The sequence below is a fragment of the Schistocerca gregaria genome, chromosome 1 (assembly GCF_023897955.1).
Source record: "Schistocerca gregaria isolate iqSchGreg1 chromosome 1, iqSchGreg1.2, whole genome shotgun sequence".
NCBI lineage: Eukaryota > Metazoa > Arthropoda > Insecta > Orthoptera > Acrididae > Schistocerca > Schistocerca gregaria.
This window is the reverse complement of record NC_064920.1, coordinates 331475764-331498219: the sequence shown is the minus strand read 5'-3', so window position 1 is coordinate 331498219 and position 22456 is coordinate 331475764.

The window sequence follows — 22456 nt, the reverse complement described above, 5'->3', positions numbered from 1 at the left end:
TTTCACTGACCCTTCAGCTATCCACAGGAAAAAACGCCTGCTGGTGAGAAATTACTAACTGACCTTTATGGTTGTAACCACTCAATCATGGCACTCAGCAAGCTGAGATATAAGCAGTGCGTGAATCAGCCTACCAGGCATCAGCAAATACCGTTTCTGTACCTCCCACTTAAGGTACAGCTCAACAGCACATCTTCGGATTATTCTATCAGGTGTACCAATGGATTAGAAACTACTTGAATACAAAGCAGTAGTGGTAGAAGCTGACAAAAATTGTGTTGGCTCCTAATACAATAGTGAAACACGCTGCCCTCAAGAGGTTTCTTCAGTTTATAAATTGCAAATGTAAGACACATGCCCAAAGTCGGGATGGGTGTAGGCAAGCAGGATTCAGTGTCCTCCTCTTCACAACCAGCACGTTGTTCATGAGGCAAAATTTAACCACCAATATTTAATCCATCTTTCGTTTCCTTAGATCCTGAAAATGCTTCATTGCAATAAAAACTTTATCAGTCTTTATCTTCACAAAGCGAAATTCTTTTCCAACTCCTTCTTAAAAAGTTTCTATTTAACAAAATCCCTCTCAGCAGATTTCCCATTTTTATCTTCATAGTTTCATTTTGTGCTTCCTTAAACTATGTATAGGCCTTCTTCTCTTGTTTTTCTCCAAACTTGTTTTTTGTTTCATTAAAAGCTCTGTCTCTTTCTTTGCTTTTGCTCCAGACAACACTGCCTTATGTAGGCTTTAAATAATTATGACCGTCTTTATTTTCTTGCTGTTAGTTTGTCGTTGTTTCAAGTTATATGCCTAAGCTAACTTTTATATCCTTTGGTGTTAGGTGGAACTCTACAGTTAGATACTAAGAATGATTTTCTCGAGTGAGAGAACGCTGAGGGGGATCTGGCTTGAAGACTCCTTGTTAGATGAACGCCGAGAGACAATTTTTTTCAATGAGACTCTGACACGAACTTTCTTCTGAAGAAGGCTTTGCAGCTCAAATCTGAAGGAAGTTTAGTTGAAGAGAACTCGCCAGTTGTCTGTAATATGAAGAAGGCACATTAGTTGGGTGCTGGGAGGAGCCACTGCTTGAAGAAGAAACCGCATAAATTTCCGAATACAAAGGAATGTCAGTCACTTCAGCAGCAGCGTAGTATTCATTAGTAAACATGTAGTCTAGATGTTGAATCCGATATTTTCGAAATCGTTTGATTACTGACACTGAAACGACTGTACAAATCAATGCCTCTCCCAGCAATGTACTTGCCTGGAACAGTTATTCTCGGATTGTTGTGAAGGATCTTTGCGCTTACTTCTTTGTAGAAGGTTGTAGTCAGTGTCTTGAATGCCATTCTCATTTATTCTCCAGTCTCAGTTCCACTTTTTTGTACTTTTTTTTACTGAAGAATGAATGAGAATTGCTTTAAATATCAAAACAGTTGCTGATTTTCTTTGGACGAATACGTCGGCTATAGTTGTAGTTTGTGGCTACAGAGTAGGGGCAAGAACGCAATAGTTGTTTGATTTTTTTTCTGGCGCTGTCAGTGAAATATGTATTTTTAGCATGGGTGAAAAAAGTATCTGAGTTAAGCAGAACTGGGTATGAGAGGATGTTTTGTTGGTTTCGCATATTTGAAAAGGGCTTAAAAAATCTTTGCCTAGAGAAAATTACAAATAGGGGAATGAAAATTTTCTCCTGCTGATCTACTGCGAAACTGCCCAACAATCTTCTTTCTGCTGAAATAACATAATAGACATGCTGTCTCCTGTTACGTGCAAAAATTTTGCCATTCGTGGACATAACAGTCAAAATATCGGTTTTATTCAAATTATAAATTGAATGAGGAAGTTGTAAGGTGTCAGGCAAATCCAACACCTTACATGAAAACCCTGACATGATAAGCAAATCCAGTAGTATGTCACATAGCTCGGAATAAATCGTGACATTAAATTAGCCAAAGTAATACGAGTAACGAGTGAGCAAATGGAATACCACAGACTAACACAAGAATACCTAAATGCATGTCATACCTTCCCTCCACCGTGAGGCAGACGCAGTTCCGAGGGGAGAAACGAGGGCAGAAGCCGAGAGCAGAACCGTGTTAAGCTAGAAGGCCCTACGATAAGGGACGGACACCCACGTCTCCAGCTAACCACGAGAGCTCACCACCATCACGTTTTAGCGTGAGACTTTTTCGCGTCTCAGGTATGTCAAGGACCACCCCCAGCCCATGTTAAAAGCTAGAGCCCTCCAGAAAAGCAGTATAGATCTTACGATAACACAAAAAGGGCCACTACCACCCGCAAGTTTTAGCGTGAGACTTTTTCGCGTGTCTGTTACATTAGGACAATCCTCCAGCCCATATTAAAAGATAGAGTCCTCCAGAAGAACAGTATAGATCTCACGATAACGCTAAAAGGACCACACCAGCTGCAGGTTTTAGCGTGAGACTTTTTAGCGTCTCTGTTACATTGCAAACTTTAAAAACATTGCCCCACCACGAAAAGTATAACGTTTCTCATTGGATAGACAGAATTGTTGTAGGCGGAGCTTAAGGTTATCATTGAGACCCTGATTGGTCAGATGAAAACACAGCCAGATAGTTTTTTAAACCAACTTCGGTAAATTGTAGTAAGGAGAAGTTAGGAGAGAGTTAGTTCCGAGACGGCGAGCTGGATGGATTGTGCGCCGGCCGCTGTCGCCCTGACGCTGCCTAAACACCGACAAGGTAATGAACGCGCGCGATGCCGCATTTTTGAGCGCATAAGGCTTCACTCAGAAATGCAGAAGACTCATCTGTTACACCCCCTTTTTGCGTGATACTAGTGTCGATCGTTAATTAAAACTCATGGTGTTCACATTTGTCATTTGAAGTAAAGATCTGAAACGCGATGATTTTTCTATTTTATAGTTATTGAGAAGCCACATCAGCCACTGTAATTTACGACAGGTTAGATGAGTAATTAAAGATAATTGAGGGTCACTGTAGACCATTTTGATAGTTTTCTCTTTTGTGAAACTTAATTTAAACCTAGATTATAGATGTGATGCGGCATTGGTCATCCTTCGATCGATTGTAGAACTTGGAAACCCATTTAGGGAATATTCGTTCACATTTTTGTTGAACGCAGTTGGTTTTTACCATCCTGTATTAAAACATTTCCTTTTATCAATAGTGCAATTTATAAACGATGTTTTGTGAGTGGAATAAAATTTCCAATGGGAAACTTAACTGCTTTTTCGACGTTATTTTACCAGCTAACTAAAAATAGGAAAGCCTTGAACCCTTTCCACTAAATTTAGTTAGTATTAAGATTCTTTTACAGGGAGTGCAGTGGAGCTGACGCTGAGATCATTTAGTATTTGGTTATATCATCGCTAGTCTCACTGAACTCTTATGAATTCTACATGTCATGTGTGGTCTGGTGTCTCCATACCAGCAACAGGTCCCAGGTTCAAACTAGTTAATTCCCTAAAAAAACACGCGCAGAGCGTCGTTGCGCGGAAGTGGTAGGGAGACACGATATAGTACAATCAGACACCACCATGAATGTTTAGAAAGTTGAAAATGTTTTTATGCACTCGATTAGGACATGTCATGTACTCACCAAGGCCACGACTAGACTGTGTTTAAAATAATTAATTTTCTTCAGTTTGTTTATCGTTGTATAACTGTTATATATATTTTATATGTAATTCAAGGGCTTGTGACGTTATGGGCACAGAGAGTCTGTATTTTAAATTCATTTACTACAATTCTCAAGATAATGATTTCTTTGTAACATGTATACATTGTTTTAGAATATTCCACTCGTGCAGTCACGTGCTATGGAGAAGTCATAGTTTAAATTTATTTCTTCCGCTTGTCACTGATAACTTATGTATGCCTTTTTTACATGATACTTTTCAATTGAATCATTTCTGTATGAATTTCACGTTGTATGTGACAAATTTAGTAACTTCCCTTGATGAATATTTAAAGTACCTCCTACATATTTTGCCTTTTAATGTGTCTTCTATTGCTTTTGTGTTAATATATTAATTTATAGGCATATCATGGTCCCATTTTCCACACTGATCGTGTTGCATACTGCATATTTGAAATCCATTCTACATTTTTTTCTTTAATGTGATGATTGCTGTATAGCTTGTATTTGTATGGCAATGTTTCAACAGAGAAATTTGATTTCTCTTTTACAGAGATTCAGAAATTGATGTGCTATTCGGGATTTCGTGCCCTATAATATATTCTAGTGGAGTTCTTTTGTTTACACTTTGTGTTACCTTTTATTTACTCAAAGCAATTACACTTATTTTTCAAAGAAAACTACAGTAATTTGGAAGTTGCAAATTTATGATATAATTTAAGAAGAGAATAAAAGACGACAGGAAAGAATAGATATAGGCACACTTTCACCAACACCACCTGGGGTAGGGGACTTGGTACTGAACGTCAAGTCCAGTGTCCACATGTGGTGTAACCCTTTTTAGTATTATCCACATGAACATCCCTCTTCGAGGAAGCTCGATTTGTTCAGTCCACGTGGATCTAATCTATTGTGGCGTTATTTGTTAGAGTGCTGCGTGAGTTGATATTTGTTAGGGCGCATGACAACTGCTACTACTAGGTTAGTTAGTGAACAAATTCTGCATGGCTTTGGAACAGCATTCCACTTCAGTGTAATCTAATTAAGTTATATACTGTTACTGCATAGCTGTAAGGGAAGTAACAAGCCACCAATAATCTATTATTAATCTTAAAAATATATTTAATAGTATAAATCTATACTTTTTTGAGTAAAGAACCCATTATCTCGTATAAATGCGTAATACGCAAGATCCCTTCCTGTTCCGTATTTAGTCTGTGTGAGACTGCTTTCTTAATTTATATTAAATTTAAATTATATTCAAATTATTGCATTTACAATGATATCTCATTTATTTAAAAACTTAAGAATGTTGGGTACAGGTTTAACATGGATTCTAGAACAATATCTATCCAAAGACTGCTGTAATTCCTTCTACTTTTAATTAGATTAATCCATAGTAAGATATAAATTGCAAACTTTGATTAATGTTCATATTAGTAGTTGTGCATGTTTTACATGTTATATGCTGTGTATGTTTTGTGTGTCTTTGTAATTTCAGTATTGTCACTGTCACTCTCTTTTCCAACAGTACTGGAGCTACCCGAACTATATATGTCGGCAAGTCTTCGACCTACTGCACCTTCTGTATTGATGAATGTTTATATATGTCATGTTCTGCTTTGAGATGTTGTTCACGATCGCGTTCAACCGTGTCCTTGTGTCTTTGTTCTTCAGTGCATTGTATAGTGTTGTTTCTGTTATGTGTTCTGTGTTATTACGTAAGTGCCTGTATCTGAAGCATTTCAAAATAAAGTGTTCTGGGGGCCCAACTTCCCTGCACTGCGGGTTCGTGGGATAAGGGCCATGTCCAGTCACAAAATGAACCATGCCTCTGTCGAGATTGACGTGGCGCAGTCGTAACCGCTTCGTGATATTGGGGAAAAACGAACAGACTCGACGGCCCTTATCACAGTGTAGTCAATAATCAGCCGCCTTTAGTGAATTAGCAGTCTAGTTAAAAGTTGATTAAGTCTCTTCAGTAAATTGATTCCTTAGGATGGATAGGATGTGTGACTGCTGTGTACGGACGCAGGAGGAGCTGGCCCCTCTTCCCGAACAGCTAAGCGTGTTGATGGCCGCAGTCAGCCGTCTTCAGGCTGCTGCCTCGGAGTGTAGCGGCAGTGGGGAGTCTGGTGCGTCGCAAGGTACACCCCAGGTGTTACATGCTTCACCCACTGTCCCTGCTGTCGATACATCTTCGCGGGTACCGGGCGCGGTTGGGCCACCCTCTCCCCAAGGGGAGTGGCGGGTTCAGCGGCGTTCGTGGCGCACGAGGCGGAGGGTCAATGTGGAGGCTGGCTGTGTGGCATCGCCCGCTCTCCCTGTGAGTGGACATGTGGCTGCTCCTTCAGCAAGGTCCGAGCAGGCACACGGGGGGAGGGGTTTATTAGTTATTGGGAGCTCCAACGTTAGGCGGGTGATGGAGCCCCTTAGGGAAATAGCAGAAAGGTCGGGGAAGAAGGTCAGTGTTCACTCTGTCTGCTTGCCGGGGGGTCTCATCCGAGATGTGGAAGAGGCCCTACCGTCGGCGATAGAGAGCACTGGGTGCACCCGACTGCAATTTGTTGCTCATGTCGGCACCAATGACTCCTGCCGTCTGGGTTCAGAGGTCATCCTCAGTTCGTATAGGCGGTTGGCGGAGTTGGTGAAGGCGGAAAGCCTCGCTCGCGGGGTGGAATCGGAGCTAACTATTTGTAGTATCGTTCCCAGAACCGATCGCGGTCCTCTGGTTTTGAGCCGAGTGGAAGGCTTAAACCAGAGGCTCAGACGATTCTGCGGAGAGATGGGGTGCAAATTTATCGACCTCCGCTATCGGGTGGAGAAATGTAGGGTCCCCCTGAATAGGTCAGGCGTGCACTACACGCCGGAAGCGGCTACGAGGGTAGAGGAGTATGTGTGGAGTGCACATGGGGTTTTTTTAGGTTAGAGAATTCCCTCCCTAGGTCCGACAAGACGCCTCCTGAGACGCGGCAAGGCAGGAGTAGGCAAAATGCAACAGGGAATAACAATATTAATGTGCTAATAGTAAACTGCAGGAGCGTCTATAGAAAGGTCCCAGAACTGCTCTCATTAATAAACGGTCACAACGCCTTTATAGTACTAGGGACAGAAAGTTGGCTGAAACCACATGTAAACAGTAATGAAATCCTAAACTCAGATTGGAATGTATACCGCAGAGGCAGGCTGGACAGTGAAGGGGAAGGCGTGTTTATAGCGATAAGAAGTGCAATAGTATCGAAGGAAATTGACGGAGATTCGAATTGTGAAATGATTTGGGTGAAGGTCACGGTTAAAGCAGGCTCAGACATGGTAATTGGATGTCTCTAAAGGCCCCCTGGCTCAGCAGCTGTTGTGGCTCAGCACCTGAAGAATAATTTGGAAAATATTTCGAGTAGATTTCCCCACCATGTTATAGTTCTGGGTGGAGGTTTTAATTTGCCGGATATAGACTGGGAGACTCAAACGTTCATAACGGGTGGCAGGCACAAAGAATCCAGTGAAATATTTTTAAGTGCTTTATCTGAAAACTACCTTGAGCAGTTAAACAGAGAACCGACTCGTGGCGATAACATATTAGACCTTCTGGTGACAAACAGACCCGAACTATTTGAATCAGTTAATGCAGAACAGGGAATCAGCGATCATAAAGCGGTTACTGCATCGATGATTTCAGCCGTAAATAGAAATATTAAAAAAAGTAGGAAGATTTTTCTGTTTAGTAAAAGTGACAAAAAGCAGATTACAGAGTACCTGACGGCTCAACACAAAAGTTTTGTCTCAAGTACAGATAGCGTTGAGGATCAGTGGACAAAGTTCAAAACCATCGTACAATATGCGTTAGATTAGTATGTGCCAAGCAAGATCGTAAGAGATGGGAAATAGCCACCGTGGTACTACAACCGAGTTAGAAATCTGCTGCGGAAGCAAAGGGAACTTCACAGCAAACATAAACATAGCCAAAGCCTTGCAGACAAACAAAAATTACGCGAAGCGAAATGTAGTGTGAGGAGGGCTATGCGAGAGGCTTTCAATGAATTCGAAAGTAAAGTTCTATGTACTGACTTGTCAGAAAATCCTAAGAAATTTTGGTCCTATGTCAAAGCGGTAGGTGGATCAAAACAAAATGTCCAGACACTCTGTGACCAAAATGGTACTGAAACAGAGGATGACAGACTAAAGGCCGAAATACTAAATGTCTTCTTCCAAAGCTGTTTCACAGAGGAAGACTGCACCGTGCTTCCTTCTCTAGATTGTAGCACAGTTGACAAAATGGTAGATATCGAAATAGACGACAGAGGGATAGAGAAACAATTAAAATCGCTCAGAAGAGGAAAGGCCTCTGGTCCTGATGGGATACCAGTTCGATTTTACACAGAGTACGCGAAGGAACTTGCCCCCCTTCTTGCAGTGGTGTACCGTAGGTCTCTAGAAGAGCGAAGCGTTCCAACGGATTGGAAAAGGGCACAGGTCATCCCCGTTTTCAAGAAGGGACGTCGAACAGACGTGCAGAACTATAGACCTATATCTCTAACGTCGATCAGTTGTAGAATTTTGGAACACGTATTATGTTCGAGTATAATGTCTTTTCTGGAGACTAGAAATCTACTCTGTAGAAATCAGCATGGGTTTCGAAAAAGACGGTCGTGTGAAACCCAGCTCGCGCTATTCGTCCACGAGACTCGGAGGGCCTTAGACACGGGTTCACAGGTAGATGCTGTGTTTCTTGACTTCCGCAAGGAGTTTGACACAGTTCCCCACAGTCGTTTAATGAACAAAGTAAGAGCATACGGACTATCGGATCAATTGTGTGATTGGATTGAGGAGTTCCTAGATAACAGAACGCAGCATGTCCTTCTCAATTGAGAGAAGTCTTCCGAAGTAAGAGTGATTTCAGGTGTGCCGCAGGGGAGTGTCATAGGACCGTTGATATTCACAATATACATAAATGACCTGGTGGATGACATCGGAAGTTCACTGAGGCTTTTTGCAGATGATGCTGTGGTGTATCGAGAGGTTGCAACAATGGAAAATTGTACTGAAATGCAGGAGGATCTGCAGCGAATTGACGGATGGTGCACGGAATGGCAATTGAATCTCAATGTAGACAAGTGTAATGTGCTGCGAATACATAGAAATACAGATCCCTTATCATTTAGCTACAAAATAGCAGGTCAGCAACTGGAAGCAGTTAATTCTATAAATTATCTGGGAGTACGCATTAGGAGTGATTTAAAATGGAATGATCATATAAAGTTGATCGTCGGTAAAGCAGATGCCAGACTGAGATTCATTGGAAGAATCCTAAGGAAATGCAATCCGACAACAAAGGAAGTAGGTTACAGTACGCTTGTTCGCCCACTGCTTGAATACTGCTCAGCAGTGTGGGATCCGCACCAGATAGGGTTGATAGAAGAGATAGAAAGATCCAACGGAGAGCAGCGCACTTCGTTACAGGATCATTTAGAAATCGCGAAAGCGTTACAGAGATGATAGATAAACTCCATTGGAAGACTCTGCAGGAGAGACGCTCAGTAGCTCGGTACGGGCTTTTGTTAAAGTTTCGAGAACATACCTTCACCGAAGAGTCAAGCAGTATATTGCTCCCTCCTAAATATATCTCGCGAAGAGACCATGAGGATAAAATCAGAGAGATTAGAGCCCACACAGAAGCATACCGACAATCCTTCTTTCCACGTACAATACGAGACTGGAATAGAAGGGAGAACCGATAGCGGTACTCAGGGTACCCTCCGCCACACACCGTCAGGTGGCTTGCGGAGTATGGATGTAGATGTAGATGTAGATCTCACTCTCACCGCATTCTTTTTGCCAAGTCTCTACACGCTAATTTTTTAGTTGGCGCCCATCTTCTGTGTGCTGCCCAGTGGTCTGCAACACTCTTCCAGGTCCACCCATCTTCAGTCAGTATGTTGCAGCCCGATATCTGGTGATATCGATCGGGTATATTCCAAGCATCATATACTGTGAGTCGATCGATGTGTTGTCGAACGTTCCAGATAGTCTAAGTAACACACCCGTCCACCCCCTCTCCCCCCACCCCCCCCCCCCTACCCCACCCTAACAGTGGTCCTATTCAACGAGTGCCGATCTATGTGCCCGTGTACTACATGCAAAGCTCAATACTGACTCGAAAAGTGTAGAGTGGTACATTCTTATGGGTGTGAATGGTAGTCTGTATCCTGTCGAGTTTAATGTTTTTGTGAAGTTTACTTTCGCTTTTGTTTGTGAATAGTCTTATGTATTCGTTGAATCCATGCCTATCGTCAATATGTAGCCCAAGATATCCAGTTACTACTTCGCCACTATGTTTACGTTGTTTATTTTGATTGCCAGGCGTCTTTGTAGTGATTCTTTAAGCATTACGTATTCTGTTTTTTGTGCTGCTATGGATAATTTCTTTAGGTTGTACCATTGTTCTGTTGAGTGTAGCATATTACTGGCCTTGTTTCCCAACATTGCTCTTGTGTTGGCTGATATCGCAGCTAACAAGTCGTTAGCATACGCAACGATCCCGTCTGAGCGTTCGTCTCCCTGGATTAAATTCAGGGGCGATTCAGTTGTGATATCTCAGAAGATGGGTCCGCAGATAGAGCCTTATGGACATCCTTTGATAATGTTGTTTTGTAGGGCAGGTAACCACAGCCAAACTTCGACATTTTTCAAAGGAAATTCCTCACTGACTGTTTGACATCTAATAAAAACCCTTGACACAGCCAGTGCGGAATTTTCTTTGAAAAAATGTCCTTTGATAATGCTTTTTACAACGTTGCGGTTGTCCTCTTGTCACTCAGCCTTTCTGTTCCTACAACAGTCTCTAAGACTATTATACATGGATCCAGGTACCTGTAGTTCTCGAAGTCGTGCGAACATTGCTGGCCACCAAAGATTATCAAAAGCGCTAACAGTGTCAATAAGAATCGCAACTGATAAGAATTGCAACTGCGTACTTCTCTAATCTTTGTTCTATAATTTGGAAAGCCCGATTAATTGCGTCATGACTGGTGTGACTAAGTTCCCTGTGAGTTTGGTGGGGGTTACATGGAAACGTCTCATGGACCTTACCCAGTACATTTAAAACTGAAATTTGTCAGTACGATTTTGGGTTTGATGGATCCTTATTTGTGGCTGTTTTAATAACTAGAGTTGGCTGGCTTCCAGACCAGAGGCACCCATGACAGCCTCAGGGCATCATTTATTAGATTTGTTGAATATGAAGTTATCTGCGCTAAGACCTGGAGAATGTTTGAGTGGATTTGGTCTTGTCCTGGCGCTTTCTTATTTTTCAAGCCAGCAATTGCTAGCACGAGCTTCTCTCGATCAAATGGATGGGTGACAGTTTTTGTTGAGTAGCCCCTATACACTGATTCCCTAAGACGTGTGCTTGCTTATGTATCTGTTCGTGGAATATCATATGGGAAGAGTTTGTCCAGAAGATATTGTACTGTTTTTTCCATACCTGTGTCTTAGTTCCGTCATTCTACCTTAAGGTAGCCTGGGCAAGAGGGGACTTAATTTTCTCATTCACAAGTTTGTATTATATTTCTCATGTGCTCTGTTGTAGGTGTGCTTGGCGTAATGTTCCCAACGTTCCCCGTGTTCTTGTAGTCGAATCTCTTTCCCAAGCGGTAACTGCCTTCTGGTATAGAATTCTCTTGCGTCTCATATCCTGTCTTAGTGTAGATAACTCGGAGATCCAGAGAGCATCTGTCTTACGCTGGTTATTGAAAGACAGTATGTATTTTCGTTGGGCAGTTCGTAATATTTGCTGAGGTCTGTATGCACTTATGTCTAGGCTTTTATCTACGCTTTCAACCAGTTTATCTCTTACATAGTTTTTATTCACCCCAATTTGCCCTGCTTGATGGTGGTGTAGGATGTACTGTAGTCTTCGTGTCAGTGCAGACTGCATTATGATAACTCGTCGTTACAATCAGATACACATGTCAATCTATTTCTATATTTACAACTATATAATTAACAACAGTTTTATCTATATTTCTGCTGCCACCAGCATCTCCTATATATGAAGGTAGTTGAAGGTGGTTGCCCTCCTTTGTTGATAATTCACGGGTTATTCGCATTTAGGATGTCGTTAACGTTCTGACCTCAATCAACAGTGCGATTACAATGCCACAAGGTGGATCTGGCATTGATGTCGGATACAATGATTATCATCTTCCCTCTTGAGTACCTTTTGAATGATGTCTGTGTATGGCTGAATTGTATGGGTGTACTGGGCATACCCATGTATCTGCATCCTTGGTGATCTGTACTGTTGCGACATGTCTGCTGCACAACTGTGTGATATTTAAAGCCTGGCACTTGGTGTTCATTATCACTATAGCAGCCATAGCTTCTGTATGTCTTGTTACGTGAGTTGTTCCGAGGGAGTGGGGGAGAGGGAGAGGAAGGGGGGAAAATATATTAATTTGTTATTTTTGCAGTATGGTTCTTGAATGCACGTGACAACAGCGTTAAATTCTTCGAGCAGCCTGGGAAGTTCTGCACGTAGAATTCTACTCCTCATAGCATTGAGTTGCAAGATCTTCACGGCTGCTTCTATAAACGTAGCACTTCACACTCGTCTGATCCGGCTCAAAGTGAGCCCTCACAATGACTTTTTTTTGCGTCATCAGTCTTCTGAATGGTTTGACGAGGCCCCTCCATGAATTTCTCTTCAGTGCCAACCTATTCTCAGATAGCACTTGCAACCTACGTCCTCAGTTATTTGATGGATGTATTCCAATCTCTGTCTTCCTCTACAGTGTTTGCCCTCTACATCTGCCCTAGTACATGGAAAACATTCCATGATATCTTAACAGATGTCCTATCATACTCATATTTGTTTCGTTTCCTCTTCGATTCTGCACAGAATCTCCTCATTCCTTACCTTATCAGTCCCCCTAATTTTCAACATTCGTCTGTAGCACCACATGTCAAATGCCTCGATCCTCTTCTGTTCCGGTTTTTACCGAAGCCCATGTCTCACTACCACACGATGCTGTGCTCTGAACGAACATTCTCAGTAATTTCTTCCTCAAATTAAGGCCTGTTTTGGTTCAAAAATGGCTCTGAGTACTATGGGACTTGACATCTATGGTCATCAGTCACCTAGAACTTAGAACTACTTAAACCTAACTAATCTAATGACATCACATAACACCCAGTAAGGCCTGTTTTGGATTCAAGGAAATTTCTCTTGGCCAGGAACGCCCTTTTTGCCATTGCTAGTCTGCTTTTGATGCCGTCGATGCTCTGCCCGCATTAGTTACGTTGCTGCCTAGGGAGTAGAATCCCTTAACTTCATCTACTTGGTGACCTTCAATCCTTATGTTAAGTTTCTCGTTGTTCTCATTTACGCTGTTTCTCATTACTTTCGTCTTTCTTCGATTTATTCTCATTCCATATTCTGTACTCATTAGACTCTTTGTTCCATTCAGCAAATCATGTAATTCTTCTTCACTTGCACTCAGGATAGCAGTGTCATCAGCGAATCGTAACACTGATATCCTTTCACCTCGAATGTTAATTCCACTCTTGAATCTTTCTTTTATTTTCATCATTGCTTCTTCAATGTTCAGTTTGAACAGTAGGGGCGAAAGCTTGCATACCTGCCTTACAACCTTCTCAATCCGAACACTTCGTTCTTGGTCGTCCACTCTTATTGTTCCCTCTTTGTTCTTGTACATGTTATATGTTACCCGTCTCTCCCAATAATTTACCCCTATTTTTCTCAGAATTTCGAATACCTTGCAGCATTTTACATTGTCGAACGCCTTTGCCAGGTCGACTAATCCTAAGAACGTGTCTTGATTTCTCTTCAGTCTTGCTTCCATTATCAAGGGCAACGTCAGAATTGCCTTTCTGGTGCCTTTACCTTTCCTTTCTTCGCAATTATCTTCTGTGTACCTATGTTTGCCTTTCCAACTTCTGTGATTACCCTTTGTAGAGATGCCCATTCCTATTCAACTGTACTGCCTACTGAGCTATTCCTTATTGCTGTATCTACAGCCTTAAAGAACTTGAAGCGTATCTCGTCATTCCTTAGTACTTTTGCATCCCACTTCTTTGCCTGTTGATTCTTATGGACTAATCTCTTAACTTCAGCCTACTCTTCATCACTACTTCATTGTGATCTGAGTCTATATCTGCTCCTGGGCGCTACTCACAGTCTAGTAGCTGATTTCGGAATCTGTGTCGCAATGACATAATGTAACTGAAATCTTCCCGTATCACCCGGCCTTTTTCAAATATACCTCCTTCTCTCGTGTTTCTTGAAGCGAGTATTCGTTATTACTAGCTGAAATTTATTACGGAACTCAATGTTTCTGCTCTATCATTCCTTGTCCCGAGTTCATATTCTCCTGTAACCTCTCCTTCTACTCCTTTCCCTACAACTGCTTTCCAATCCCTCATGACTATCAGATTTTCCTCTCCCTTCACGTGCTGCGTTGCCCTTTCAATATTCTCATATGCTTTCTCTATCTTTTCATCTTCAGTTTGCTGCGTCGGCATTTATACCTGAAGTATCGTTGTCGGTGTTTGTTTGCTGTCGATTCTGTTAAGAAAAAGCCAATCACTGAAGTTTTCACAGTAACACACATACACTCTCTGCCCTATCTTCCTATTCATAACGAATCTTACTCCAGTTATACCATTTTCTGCTGCTGTTGATATTACCCTATATTAATCCGATCAGAAGTCCTAGTTTTTCCATTTCTCTTCACTGACCTCTACTATATCTAGATTCATCCTTTGCATTTCCTCTTTTCAGATTTTCTAGCTTCCCTACCAAGTTCGAGCTTCTGACATTTCACGTCCCGACTCGTAGAACTTTTCTTTCCTTCGTTATTTAATCTTTTTATGATGATTCCCTTGGCTGTCTCCTTCCCGAGATCCGAATGGGGGACTATTCCGGAATCTTTTGTCAATGAAGAGACCATGATCACATTTTTTCAATTCATGCCATATGTCCTGTGGGTACACTTTATTTGTATTTAATGCAGTGGTTTCCATTGCTTTCTGCATCCTCATGCCGCTATTCATAGCTGATTATTCCGCCTTTAGGGGTATTTTCCCATCTCAAGGACAAAAGAGTGCCCTGGATCTATGTCCACTACTTCGCCCTCTTTGACAAGACCGTTAGCTGAATGAGGGTGACGTTTCATGCCGGATGTTGTCAGCCGCCAATGCTGATTACTAACCATTTAAGCGGCGGCGTTTTTTTTTCATTTTGTTCGTTATTTTTCGTTGCGTTTGGTCGGGGCGGACGTCGCGTGACAAGTTCATCGTCGATCCCTTCTCTCAGTTTTTTTTTTTCTGAGGGCAGCTAGCCCTCTGACCGAACATGCTGAGATACCGTGCGCCTCTTTCTAAACTGGTACCGAGGAGGTTTTTGATTACTAATTGAAGACGGTATCACTAGACCACGGGTGTGGATATTTTGTCAATGTTAGGGACTTCTGAACGCCGTCTGTAGATCTTAGTCAGGAGATCAGTGGACAAGTTTGCCGTCCGAAGAATTATCCTATCCGTCTGCTGGTTGTAGCGAAGCAAGTGGAATAACTTTTCTCATGTGTTAATCGTATAACTAATCTTTGTGCGATTTGTAGGCTACCCCTTCGCTCGAGCTGACTGAGATCTACGTTCAGTTCAGACATACCATAGTTTGCTGGATCTCTATTATGATTGTGTACTTGTTCATCCTGGGTGTTTCTCTCTTCAAACATAATGTAATTAGTTACTTCCTGCTTATAATTACATATTTGCTCGTCCTTCATGTTGTTCACCGCTTGTTTATGCACCTCTACCTGTGTATCTTCTTTTGGAAATTTGTGGTAAGGTGTTATGGGACCAAACTGTGGAGGTCATATGTCTCTAAGGTCACGCACGGCTTAATCTAAATTAAACTAACTTACGCTAAGGACAACACACACACCCATGCCCGAGAGAGGACTCGAACCTCCGACGGGGACAGCCGTGCGGGCCGTGCCAAGACGCCTTAAACCGCACGGTTTATCTTCTTTATATTCATTATTATGGGAGTTAAATTTGCTTCCCCATTTCGTTTTATGGCTTTATATTTTGTTATAAACTTGTTTGCCCTGCTGATTTTGTCACTGCCTATAATGGCTTTGCCCTTTTTCCCTTATGTTTACATTGTTAGCTTTTGATGCCGATGTTACTACTTTATCACACGCCATATCAATGCAGATTATTGGAGTTGTTCTTACTTTATCACACAGTACATCTTTGGGAATTGGTGATGGTACCCTTACTTCGTCACACGCCATGCCTTTGGGGCTTGATGGTGGTACCCCTACTTCTTCACATCTTTGGGACTGGTAGAAGTCTCCCTCCTGCTTCACGCGCCGCATCATTTGTGATTAACGGTGATGTCCCTACACAATCACTTGCTACATAATTTTTACTTTCTTTACAAGCTGCACTGTTGATATCTCTGTTTCGTGGGCATTGCTATGGGTGGAGGCGATGTCCTCTCATTGATGGCAGGTGTTTTCCCTGGGTTGTAGTATTCTACTGAGATAAACTTAACATGTTTTATTTATTGTTTACATTTTGTTGTATCATATCTGTCTGCATGTTCGGTATTTGTCTGAGGTATAACTTATTGTTTTATGTTTGGTTGCGGTTCATAGATATAATTGAGAGATGCATTTTGACACTCTGTATTTTGTGAGTGAAGTGCGGGTGTATGAATGATGTTTTGAGTCACTCTCTCAATAATTACATGTTCCATTTCTTCCGCCTTTAAAATTAATGCGGTGTGAAACGTCCATTGTAAGAGTTCATGTTTTAGCGTACGCGAAACGATCGGATCTACGTTACCAGATTACACATTTGGTCCAGATAACTTGTATTACCAAGATATGTCTTGGATGGCCTGCGTATATATTAATGATGTTACTTCATTTTTACTGTTTAATGTGTCCTGCTACAATAAGCCATGCTGCCATCACTCTACAGCGTGGCGCCAGCTTCTAGTTCTTGTGGATGCACATCGTTTTCCAATCCTAGCTGTAAAAATGTCCGATTCTGGATTTAGAAAGTACTGCATATGGTGACTGAAATTCGTATCACAGTTTGAGGTCATAAGTCTTCTCAACCTGTCTGTTGCACAAGAGTGTGTGAGTTAGACACTCAGTCGTTCTATCATTGCCTTGCTTCTTACAGGGGATGCATCCTATTTTATGCTCCAGTCGTGGGGCATCTCCATTTTTATGTTATTCTTTATGACATATTCCACAAATAATTTGAGGGGCTCTGCAACCCTTCGCCTCTCTGCCAGATCACAACACAAAACATTTTGCGACTACGTTGTAATCTTTGACTCCAAGAGACTAGAAGCCTACAAATACTCTGTTTTGGCTCATTATCTGGTTTCTTACTCCCGGACTTAGCTCTACAATGTTATATGCAAAACCTTTATCTCGTGGCCTGGTTTTAAATCTTTTTCATCTCATTTTTAACTTCTGTGGATATTTGTTCCGGTACCTTTAACTCATACATTTTCTCCAGGATCTCACCATACTTATAAGTTGTTGACACCTGATAGACTACCACTAATGGTCTTCTCTTTTTTATTGTCTCCCACTTAATTTCTGAAATGTTACGACTTTTCTCCAAAAATCTTTTAGAATCTTCTTGCTTCAGTGTTTCCAATGGATCTAGGCATGTCGTCATTGTGTTTAACAGTTCATTTGTGTCTCTGTTCTCTGATGATTTAATGAAGGGAGATGTATTATATTTTTTCTACTGAGCGTTAAAACCTGCCTTCCATGTTGTAACAGCCGCTACTGCAACATAAGCCAATGGTGATTATTTATTCTCTATTTTTTTGAGATGTTCAGGTTCTAATCTCAATTTGATGTTCTGTTCTTGCAGCTTCTGTGCCTTTTACCTCGCGCTGGGGATGTTATTAACCTCTAGAACTGTGATATGCACTTTGCGTTTGTTGTTATCTCTTTTTGGGATGTCAATCTCTCCCTCTAGACATGCTCTTATTAGTGCATCCAACGACTCAACCTCTTGTTGTGCTCTGGTTCCAACGTGTACCTCTAAATCTGCATGCACTCTTGCATTCTCATTGTTTAATGCCTAGACATGGTCTTCAAGTTGTGACTTGGTGAAAGTGAATATGATTAATCTTCATTTAAATTTTTGCACACAGACCAGTGGCAATTTCTTTGCTCCCAGTTCCAGGGAAAGTTCATCTATTATTTCATCTATAGCAGGTAGTCTCACCTCTAGGGTAGCAAACTCAGTGCTCATAAGCTGCTTCGTCTCCATTTTCTTAGCACCTTTCAGTGATGCAGAGCATGTGCATCTAGCTGGTGCCTCAAGCAGTTGTGTCGATGGCATTTCTGCCATCGATGAGGTACTGCTTGATCTGCTTCTAAATGGAGCAGAAAACGCAGCAGCCGCCTGCTGGAGCTGCGTTTCATGCTCCAGATCTCACACGTACGAGGGGGTACCCATAAAACCCGGAATTATTTTTTAAATGCTATATATTTTCAAACTGAATAGGATCAACCTGATGCCCATGAAAATACTCCCTATTACAATTAATACATTTGTCCCACTGGTGCTTCGAAACTTTTTAGTAGTGTTCTTTACAAATGGTTGCCAGCTCCTCCCTTGCTTTTTTTTCCTTCACTTTTTCAACGTTGTCAAATCGGTATCATTTCAGGCCAGTTTTAATGCGTGGAAATAAGAAAAAGTCGCACAGAGCAAGGTCAGGCGAGTACAGTGTGTAAGGCAGCACGACATTCCTTTCGATTGTCAGTCGGGACCCGAGGAACAAATTTGCCAGCAGCCTTTTCATTCCCAAATCTTCCGTTAAAATTCGATGAACCTAGCTCCAACATAACTCACTAATCTCTAACAGTGGACTGGTTGTCTTTGACGGTCTGTGAGAACAATATCTCTAATTTTTTCAATTTTTTGTCGGTTCGGGCAGTTGATGGACGTCCAGAATGAGGTTTGTCATTGATCAACATTTCTCTATTTTTAAATCGATCAAACCACTCGTACAGTCTATTTTTTCCCGTAGCACCATCATGGTAAGCTGTTTTTAATATTAAAATAGTTCCAGCAGCATTTTTACCGAGTAGAAAACAAAATTTCACAGCTGCATGTTGTTCACTTAAACTTGCCACCATAAAGAACGAAACAACAACAAAACAGCACTAGTGGAAACAATCATTGCAGTTGAGCAAAACAAGCCAGGTCAGCAACACAGGCGGCAGTGAAACGCAATGAGTTGCGCTATACACCTCTAGTGGCAGAAATGCGTACTACACAAGCTCCGCCCCGACAATGTTATTCCGTTTTTTTGGGTACCACCTCGTAGACGCAAAAGTGGAGCAGTACACAGCCAAAGTTCAAGCACTGGTGTCCCACTTACTAAGTGAATGGGAGCAACACGAGCCCATGAAGACTTAGGAACCTAACGGCGGCGAAGATAGTCGACAATGAGCTATTTATTGGCTAAGTCTGCAACGTTAGTGCACTTTCTTAGTCCGCTCTGTGCACCACTATAAAAATTCGATGTTTGTACTAAGAACTGTCTTCGATCTGTGTACCACTAAAGATTATGTCGCGAACATTCTTCATTCTCTGTACCATGACCAAAGTACGTTCTCTGTACCTTAATCGAAGTTCGTCCTATGAACCACCTTTTGGAGCGAACTCAGTCACAGTCAATTAGAGCCTTTAGTTACTGTGCAGAAGAACTCAGAGAACTCGCCACAACTATAAGTTATACGTGCCTGTTCTCACTCACCTCTGGCAACACTTTCATGCAGTAAAGTCCTCCAGCTCAGAAGAAGAAGAGTTGCAGGTATGATGACCACTACACTCACGAAATCGAAAATACACGAAGTGCAACCGACACACAGTGCTTCTTTTAAGATTTCCCCGTAAACTATTACAAAATACACTGGTTCAAAACACTGCTCAATCTGTTGTTGTTGTTGTCTTCAGTCCTGAGAAAGGTTTGATGCAGCTCTCCATGATACTCTATCCTGTGCAAGCTGCTTCATCTACCAGTACCTACTGTAGCCTACAACCTTCTGAATCTGCTTAGTGTATTCAACTCTTGGTCTCCCTCTACGATTTTTACCCTCCAAGCTGCCCTCCAATACTAAATTTGTGATCCCTTGATGCCTAAGAATCCATCACTTCTTCTAGTCAAGTTGTGCCACAAACTCCTCTTCTCCCCAATTCTATTCAATACCTCCTCATTAGTTTGTGATCTACCCATCTAATCTTCAGCATTCTTCTGTAGCACCACATTTCGAAAGCTTCTATTCTCTTCTTGTCCAAACTATTTATCGTCCATGTTTCACTTCCGCACATGGCTACACTCCATACAAATACTTTGAGAAACGACTTTCTGACACTTAAATCTATACTCGATGTTAGCAAATTTCCCTTCTTCAGAAACGCTTTCGTTGCCATTGCCAGTCTACATTTAATATTCTCTCTACTTCGACCATTATCAGTTATTTTGCTCCTCAAATAGCAAAACTCCTTTACTACTTTAAGTTTCTCACTTCCTAATCTAATTCCCTCAGCATCACCCGAGTTAACTCGACTACATTCAATTATCCTCGTTTTCACTTAGTTGATGTTCTTCTTATATCCTCCTTTTAAGACGCTGTCCATTGCGTTCAACTGCTCTTCCAAGTCCTTTGCTGTCTCTTACAGAATTACAATGACATCGGCGAACCTCAAAGTTTTTATTTCTTCTCCATGGATTTTAATACCTACTTCGAATTTTTCGTTTGCTTCCTTTACTGCTTGCTCAAACTACAGATAGAATAACATCGGGGATAGGCTACAACCCTGTCTCACTTCCTTCCCAACCACTGCTTCCCTTTCACGTCCGTCGACTCTTATAACTGCCATCTGGTTTCTGTACAAATTGTAAATAGCCTTTCGCTCCCTGTATTTTACCCCTGCCACCTTCAGAATTTGAAAGAGAGAATGTTCCAGTTAACATTGTCAAAAGCTTTCTCCCAGTCTACAAATGCTAGAAACGTAGGTTTGCCTCTCCTTAATCTAGCTTCTAAGATAAGTCGTAGGGTCAGTATTGCCTCACGTGTTCCAATGTTTCTACGAAATCCAAACTGATCTTCCCTGAGATCGGCTTCTACCGCTTTTTCCATTCGTCTTTAAAGAATTCGCGTTAACATTTTGCAGCTGTGACTTATTAAACTGATATTTCGGTAATTTTCACATCTGTCAACACCTGCTTTCTTTGGGATTGGAATTATCATATTCTTCTTGAAGTCTGAGGGTATTTCGCCCGTCTCATACATTTTGTTCACCAGATGGTAGAGTTTTGTCATGACTGGCTCTCCCAAGGCTGTCAGTAGTTCTAATGGAATGTTGTCTACTCCCGGGCTTTGTTTCGACTTAGGTCTTTCAGTGCCCTGTCAAACTCTTCACGCAGTGTCATATCTCCCATTTCATCTTCATCTACATTCTCTACCATTTCCATAATATTGTCCTCAAGTACATTGCCCTTGTATAGACCCTCTATATACTCCCTCCTTTCTGCTTTCCCTTCTTTGGTTAGAACTGGGTTTCCATCTCAGCTCTTTATATTCATTCAAGTGCTTCTCTTTTCTCCAAAGGTCTCTTTAATTTTCCTATAGGCAGTATCTATCTTACCCCTAGTGAGATAAGCCTCTGCATCCTCACATTTGTTCTCTAGCCATGCTTGCTTAACCATTTTGCACTTCCTGTCGATCTCATTTTTGAGACTTTTGTATTCCTTTTTGCCTGCTTCATTTGCTGTATTTTTATATTTTATCCTTTCATCAATTAAATTCAATATTCCTTCTATTACACAAGGATTTCTAGTAGCCCTCGTCTTTTTACCTACTTGATCCTCTGCTGTCTTCACTACTTCATCCCTCAAAGTTATCCATTCATCTTCTATTGTATTTCTTTCCCCCATTCCTGTCAATTGTTCTCTTACGCTCTCCCTGAAACTCTGTACAACCTCTGGTTTAGTCAGTTTATCTAGGTCCCATCTCCTTAAATTCCCAGCTTTTTGCAGTTTCTTCAGTTGTAATCTACAGTTCACAACCAATAGATTATGGTCAGAGTTGACATCTGTCTTACAATTTAAAACCTGGTTCCTAAATCTCTGTCTTACCAGTCCATAAACTATCTGAAAGCTTTCAATATTTCCAGGCTTCTTCCACGTATACAACCTTCTTTTATGATTCTTGAACCAAGTGTTAGCTATGATTAAGTTATGCTTTGTGCAAAATTATACCAGGCGGCTTCTTCTTTCATTTCTTACCCCCAATCCATATTCACACACTACGTTTCCATCTCTTCCTTTTCCTACTATGGAATTCCAGTCACCCATGACTATTAAATTTTCGTCTCCCTTCACTATCTGAATAATTTCTTTTATCTCAACATACATTTCTTCAATTTCTTCGTCATCTACAGAGCTAGTAAGCTTATAAACTTGTACTACTGTAGTAGGCGTGGGCTTCGTGTCTATCTTGGCCACAATAATGCGTTCACTATGCTGTTTGTAGTAGCTTACCGGCACTCCTATTTTTTCATTCATTATTAAACCTACTCCTGCATTACCCCTATTTGATTTTGTATTTATAACCCTTGTTCACCTGACCAAAAGTCTTGTTCCTCCTGCCACAAAACTTCACTAATTCCCACTATATCTAACTTCAACCTGTCCAATTCCCTTTTTCAATTTTCTAACCTACCTGCCCGATT